Source organism: Rhinopithecus bieti, unplaced genomic scaffold (assembly GCF_001698545.2).
Source record: "Rhinopithecus bieti isolate Rb0 unplaced genomic scaffold, ASM169854v2 scaffold_13351, whole genome shotgun sequence".
In the NCBI taxonomy this organism is placed as follows: Eukaryota; Metazoa; Chordata; class Mammalia; order Primates; family Cercopithecidae; genus Rhinopithecus; species Rhinopithecus bieti.
Genome location: NW_016807514.1, coordinates 3,715,037 through 3,721,646, shown reverse-complemented (window position 1 = coordinate 3,721,646; position 6,610 = coordinate 3,715,037). Strand labels below are relative to the sequence as shown.

General features: G+C 59.8%; 1 long non-coding RNA gene across 1 annotated transcript in view; it reads left to right on the top strand.

The window, feature by feature from the left end:
• Nucleotides 1–1,959, top strand: part of GNB1-DT (GNB1 divergent transcript) — a 7,295-nt gene extending 5,336 nt beyond the window's left edge. Inside the window, exons 3-4 of the long non-coding RNA XR_014485102.1 lie at nucleotides 143–352; nucleotides 849–1,959. This is a non-coding gene — a long non-coding RNA (GNB1 divergent transcript). The remainder of the gene's footprint in view (nucleotides 1–142; nucleotides 353–848) is intronic.
• The last annotated feature ends 4,651 nt before the right edge of the window (nucleotides 1,960–6,610 follow it).

Below are 6,610 nucleotides of genomic sequence, written 5' to 3'. Positions count from 1 at the left end.
TCCGCCCCTCAGACGCCTCCAGCCATCGGGATGGGCGCGGCGGGCCCCGCCCCCCAGTCTCGGGAAACCCCACGCGTTCGCGTCACCACGCACGCCGCGCGTCGCGCGCGCTCGCTAGGCCCGACGGGCACGCGCACGCCAGCGCGCTTGCAACTTGCAACGGGCCCGAGCGCGTGTCCGAGCGGCTTAAAGAGGCCGTGTTGCTGTCTTCCCGGACCGCTGCTTCAGGAGACCCCCCCCGGCGGCCCGGCCCTACGGGGACCGAGCGGGATGGGGACCGGGGCAGTGGGCCCTCGGAGACGGGACGGGGCGGGGGGAACACTGGCGCGGAGTCCTCCGGGGACAGCGTAAGGTTGGGTAACCGCGGGCGGGGCTCCTCCGGGGCGGTGGTTGGGTAACGGCGGGCGGGGTCACTCGAGGGACGGGACAGGGGCGGGGAAGGCCGCGGGCGGGGGCGGTCCCTCTGGGGACGGAGCGAGTGGGGGCACCGCGGGCGAGGTCGTTGCCTGCAGAGGAGGCGCCGGGCCCCGCGAGCAGGTCGGGGTCCCGGGCAGGCGCAGGTGCCCCCCGGCATCTCAAGCAGGGACTGCGGCGAGCGCGGACGGGGCTGGCGGGCAGAGACCCGCGCGTGGGCTCAGTGCGTGTGAGGTGGGCCTCGGGCTGCGGAGGAGGGCAGCGCCCCGTGGCGCCTCTCGCTGCTGCAGGCAGGGCCGCCTGGCAGGAGCGGAGGCCGCGGACCCCTCCCAAGCCGCTGAGCAGTGGACAGCGGGGACCGGAGACCCCAGGTGAGGAAGGGGAACGAAGTCGAGAAGGCCACATGTCCTGACTTCCAGGCTTGGTGTCCTCAGAAGCCTCCAGGACGTCCATGGAACCCGCCCCTGCGCCCACCGCCTTCTGCTGTCTTTCCAGCTGAGCTCCGGCCGCCCCTCACCCCCGGCTTCTTCACTCTGCTCCTCCCCAGCCAGCGCCCTGCTCTTCCACCCGCCTGGGCCTTCGTCCCCTCCGAGCTCCCCTTCCACACCAAACCTGGCGTCCGTTTTCCTCCAGGCCTGCACCAGCACAGCTGAAAGGGAGAAAGACCCAGCCTCATCCACTGGGCCTCCCCTCAACCAGGGCCACAACCTCAAGGGGCCACGCCACCCCACCCCCAACGCCTATGTCCCACCTTCTACTCTCTCTTCACCCTGGGATACCACCCGCCTCTCTCAGCTGGCGTTTTTCTTCTCATTTTGTGTGCATGGCGCTTGTGTGAGAAAGTGGACACACAGTAAGTGCGGCTTCTGGATGCGTCTGCCGCCTGCCCTCCCTGCCACGCGCTTCCCCCTCCCTGGGGAGCCTCCAGCAGACAGGGAACCCGTGCCTTCCCACCCTTCTGTCTCCCTCCCACTTCACTTGTCCGCGTCATTCCCGGAGGCCTTTATTTCTGGCACGAGATGCTCCAGGGTCCTGTTGTATTCTGCCTGCCCCAACCTGAACCCAGCTATTTCTGCTGGCAACCTGGTTCATTGTGGGAGAATGTCATGCAGAGCCCGGAGTCGGGCCCCGGTTGTGGTCATTGCTACTGGGGTGTCCTTGCAGCTGGTGGAGCAAGGGAGCACATCTGTGTACATGCTCCCACGCATATGTATACACACAGTTTCATGGGTGTTTTTGTCTATAATTTTCTTGAGCGCCACACGTTTACTCTGATGCCAGGCCAACACTACAGGGCTCAACCTGTTCCGAATGAGGGGCATCCTGCTTTGGGAGTGAGGAACCCGGCTCTGATTATCTCCTGTGTAACCAGTCTCTCATCCTCGCTTCCGCCCCACTGTATGCTACCCTCTCCTCACCCTGTGTGGCCTCTGACCTCCACGGGGCCACCGAGGCGCCATCCCCACAGGGGCACCTGCCTACCTAGCACAGTTGAGCAAGGACTGAATTCCCAGTGAAATTTTTTGAATTTTTATTTTATTTATTTATTTTTGGGGTTTTTTTTTTTTTTGGTTTTTTTTTTTTTTTTTTTGAGATGAGGGTCTTCCTGTGTTGCTCAGGCTGGTCTCAAACTCCTGGGCTCAAGCAGTCCTCCCACCTCAGCCTTCCATAGGGCTGGGATCACAGGCAGGAGCCACTGCACACACGGGCTGAATTGTCAATCATATCACTGAAAGCATTGACAGTTCCCATCACCCACTCTCTCCCCAGGGTCCAGGCCCCTCCTCTCCTCCCCACTCTCCAGACACTGGCTCCTCGATGCTCCCTGACACCACCGAATTCCATGCTCCAGCCTTTGGCCCAGTGACTCCATCTGCCTGGGACAGTCTCCCCATAACCTCATGTAGTTTAGGCCTTTGCGGGTGTCACCTCCATGGAGATGTCTCCCCAGCCCTGAGCATCCCTCCCAGGTACCTTGCTGGTTTCTTTTCTCCTGTGGTTTCTTCCTGGCTGCCTTCTGTGGGCCCTCCCCCTGTTGCCGTGTGAGCCCTGTGAAGCCCACTCTTACCTGCTGCTCCACCAGCCCAGCGTGGTGCCAGGCACACGGGGTCATCAGAGAACAGCTGGTGTGGCTGATGCTCTGAGTTCTGAGTGAGGAAGATGCAAGCCAGCACAGGGACCAGAGCCCAGAGCGAGAGATCAGGAGGGGCAGAACCATCAGCTGGGCCAGAACAAGGGCAGGGCGCGAGGAACCTGAGTGCTTGGATGTCAGGAGAGCCGGGCCCCTGCAGGCTTCTCTGCTTGGACACTCGGGGTGGAGCATGGGGCACATCAAGGGCCGAGGGAGGATGCAGAGTCGGGGGACGGTGTTCTGCACATTGGCAGGTGGACACTCCAGAGGCGGGGTGGAGCATGGGGCACATCAGGGGCTGAGGGACGATGCAAAGTCGGGGGACGGTGTTCTGCACATTGGCAGGTGAGGGGTTAGAGGCGGCCCTCAGAATCTGGCAGGCCTAATGCCAGCCTTCAATGCCCACCTGAGTTAAAAGTGGAACTAGGCTGGGCGCGGTGGCTCACACCTGTAATCCCAACACTTTGGGAGGCCGAGGCGGGTGGATCACAAGGTCAGGAGATCGAGACCACGGTGAAACCTCGTCTCTACTAAAAATACAAAAAATTAGCCGGGCGCGGTGGCTGGCGCCTGTAGTCCCACCTACTCAGGAGGCTGAGGCAGGAGAATGGCAGGAACCCGGGAGGCAGAGCTTGCAATGAGCCGAGATCCGGCCACTGCACTCCAGCCAGGGGGACAGAGCGAGACTCCGTCTCAAAAAAAAAAAAAATGGAACTGAGGAGCAGGGAGAGGAGGCTGAGGCAGCAGCAGGGAAGCCCAAAGTGGGCAGCTGCCGTTTGTCACCAGAGACCTTCCAGCAGCTGTGGGATGGTAGGGGCCCCGGAAGGTCCCTGCAAGCCTGGCTCAGGGCCATGGAGGAGCCTCAGGAGGAGTGGCCACCACACTGCAGGCCAGACTGGGCAGTGGCAGGGCTGTGTCCTGGGGCTCCCTTGTCCTACAGGCCACCATCAGCTTGGTCAGCCCATCTTGTTACAGCCAGGGCCTCGGAGGAAGGCCACACAGGAGGACACCAGGCCAGTGCCTGCCTTAGCCACATCCAAGGGGCAGGGTGCAGCCCCAGCACCTCCAGCTTATCTGTAGGTCCTCATGGTGAGGCAGGGCTGTCCCTGGAACTTGCCGCATAGTCCAGGCAGAAATCCTATTTGATGGTTTATGGAAGGCAAAGTTGAGAGGAAGGAGGGAGGGAAGGAGCAGGGGCCCCAGGTGCTTACTCCCAGGTCCTTACTGCAGCCTGGGGCTGCCCTCTGCAGTACACAGTCCCTGGGAGGTAGGGGCGTCTGCCCTGAGTGTGGTGTGACCGCAAAGATGCTTCTCGCCTCCAGCCAGAGCCCATCCCTAGAGATAAGAAACTCCCGAGCCCTTGGTGGCCCCGGGGGTCTAGAGCTGGGCTCAGACCTGCCCTCCCTGCCCCACCTCCATTCCTTTCAGCCCAGGCCTCTTGTGTCTTTTGTCCCTCACCTACTGCCCCACCCTCTCCCTGGCAGAGCAAACGCTTCCCAGAAACACTCCCTTCTCTGCAAGGATCTCAGAGATCAGCCTGGGTTCCTGAGTCCAGAGCCACACCCAGTCAGCTCTGGGTCCCGGAGTCCAGAGCCACACCCGGTCAGCTGTGCCCAACCCAGGGCAGGACTGAGCTGGGCCCCAGGGCGGAGGTGGCTGCCCTGATACCGGCTCCACACCAGGCCTACTCTAAAACCCCTGGGAGCGGGAGACACAATTCAGATGCCCCACCCCCACCTGCTCCTCAGCAGGAAATGGTCTAACGGGAAAGTAGGTCTTTTAAATCTGAATTATTCAATCTGTGCACGTGACAGGACCCACAGCTCCATCTCTGTGCGCGCCCCGGGCGCTGCGCTCCAGCCAGGCTTTGAAGGGTCTTGGAGCTGCAGGAGACGTTTCTAGATTTCCAGCTTTGGCAGGAGAGGTCCCTTTGTCTTGCCCTGGGCTCTGGGCTCCTGCAGGGCATCTATCCTCCTCCTACCAGCACTGTGAGGTTCTCCACCACACAGCCCTCTGCCATCGTCTTCACTTCCAGTGAGATCCAGGCCCCAAAGGACAGAATAGAGAGGGAGGGAGGGAGAGCGGGGAGCATCGTGACGGTGCCCAGGGGGTGCAGAATGTAGGTGATCAAGAAGAAAGCCCTAATTAGCTCCTGTAGCTTTCAAAGGCAGGGGCTGGTGGAGGAATGGGGCCACGGCACCTCTCCAACCCTCAGCACACACCTGCCGAGGCCCACTGGGTGCCAGGGTGGGTTTAGCACCAGACCCTGGCCCTGAGACCAGAGCAGGGCAGCTCTGCTTGAGGGGTTGAGTAGGGCCCTGGTGCCCAGCTTCATGGGGAGTGGCCAGTGAGGAGGTGTCACCGCAGCAGAGCCAGGCACAAAGTGAGGACAGGCTGCTGTGGCTAGTGAATGAGTGGCTGGCAGAGCTGGGAGGGTCACTGCCCTGCAAAGTCACAGACGTCATGGCCCAGGAGGCTAGTATGGCAGGCAGAGCGAATGCCAGGCCTTGGGGGTCTCTGGGAGGAGGCTGGCTGTAGCCCCCTGGACCCTGTCCTGCAGGTGCAGGGAGTTGGCCTCTGTACCCGACCAGGACCCGTCCCTTGTTCCGAAGCTCCCCACCATGCCTCTCACCCCCGAGCCTCCTGGCCACCAGCCTGTGGTCATGAATCATGAATTGCACATCCTTCTTGGGCACACGTGCATGTGCACCCAAGCTGAGTATACATGCATGTGCACAAACACATGAGCTGGGTATACACACATGTGCACACACGGGGGGAATCGGTGTCTGCTGGGGGGTGGAGGAGGTGATGGTGTAAGTGAGCAGATGCAAGAGGGGCATGTTTCCCCTCCCTGCTAGCCTTGGACTAGAATCCCCAGGGAAAACTCAGGTGGCCTCCTGTCACTCTGGTGAGCGGCCCCAGGTGGGCTGACACTCGCAGAGGTAGATGCGTAGCTTAGCCCACCAGTTGCAGTAAAGGCCTGGCAAGACCCAGCCCCTGCCTCCCCTGCAGGCAATGGAACAATTCACCTTTCTCCTTAGAGGCCTCTATTATGGGCCCATCTGACCTCACTGCAGAATCCCGGAACTGCACACACAGAGATAGAAATCCTGGCTCTGTCCAGTGGCCCTGAGTGCCACAGATGAACCTAAATGAGGGACTTTTTTGTTTTTGAGACGGAGTCTCGCTCTGCTGCCCAGGCTGGAGTGCAGTGGCACAATCTCGGCTCACTGCAATTTCCGCCTCCCGGGTTCAAGCAATTCTCCTGCCTCAGCCTCCCAAGGAGCTGGGACTACAGGGGCACACGCACCACCATGGCCCGGCTAATTTTTGTATTTTTAGTAGAGACGGGGTTTGATGCCCAGCTTGTGTGTGCATACATGCATGTATACCCAGCTTGAGTGTGTCTGTACACATGCACATATACCATTTGGTGTGCATGTACACGTGAGTATACCGTTTGGGTGTGCATGTACATGTGTGTATATTCAACTCGTGTGTGTGCATGCACATTTACCAGCTCCAGTGTGTATGCACACATGCATATGTACCATCTACTGTGCATGTACATGCATGTATACCCAGTTTGGATGTTTGCACATGCTCAATTCATGTGTGCATGTACATGTGAGTATACCCTTGTGGGTATACCATGTATACTGGCCAGGCTGGTCTCAAACTCCTGACCTCATGATCTGCCCACCTCAGCCTCCCAAAGTGCTAGGATTATAGGTGTGAGCCACCACGCCCAGTCAACGAGGGGCTTTTTCTTTTCTTTCCTTCTTTCTTTTTTTTTTTTTTGATGGAGTCTCGCTGCATTACCCAGGCTGGAGTGCAGTGGCGCAATCTCAGCTCACTGCAATCTCTGCCTCCCGGGTTCAAGCGATTCTCCTGCCTCAGCCTCCTGAGTAGCTGGAATTACAGGCACCTGCCACCACACTCAGCTACTTTTCGTTTTTTGTTTTGTTTTGTTTTTTGTTTATTTTTAGTAGAGATGGAATTTCACCATGTTGGTCAGGCTGTTCTCGAACTCCTGACCTCGTGATCCACCCCCCCCCCCCC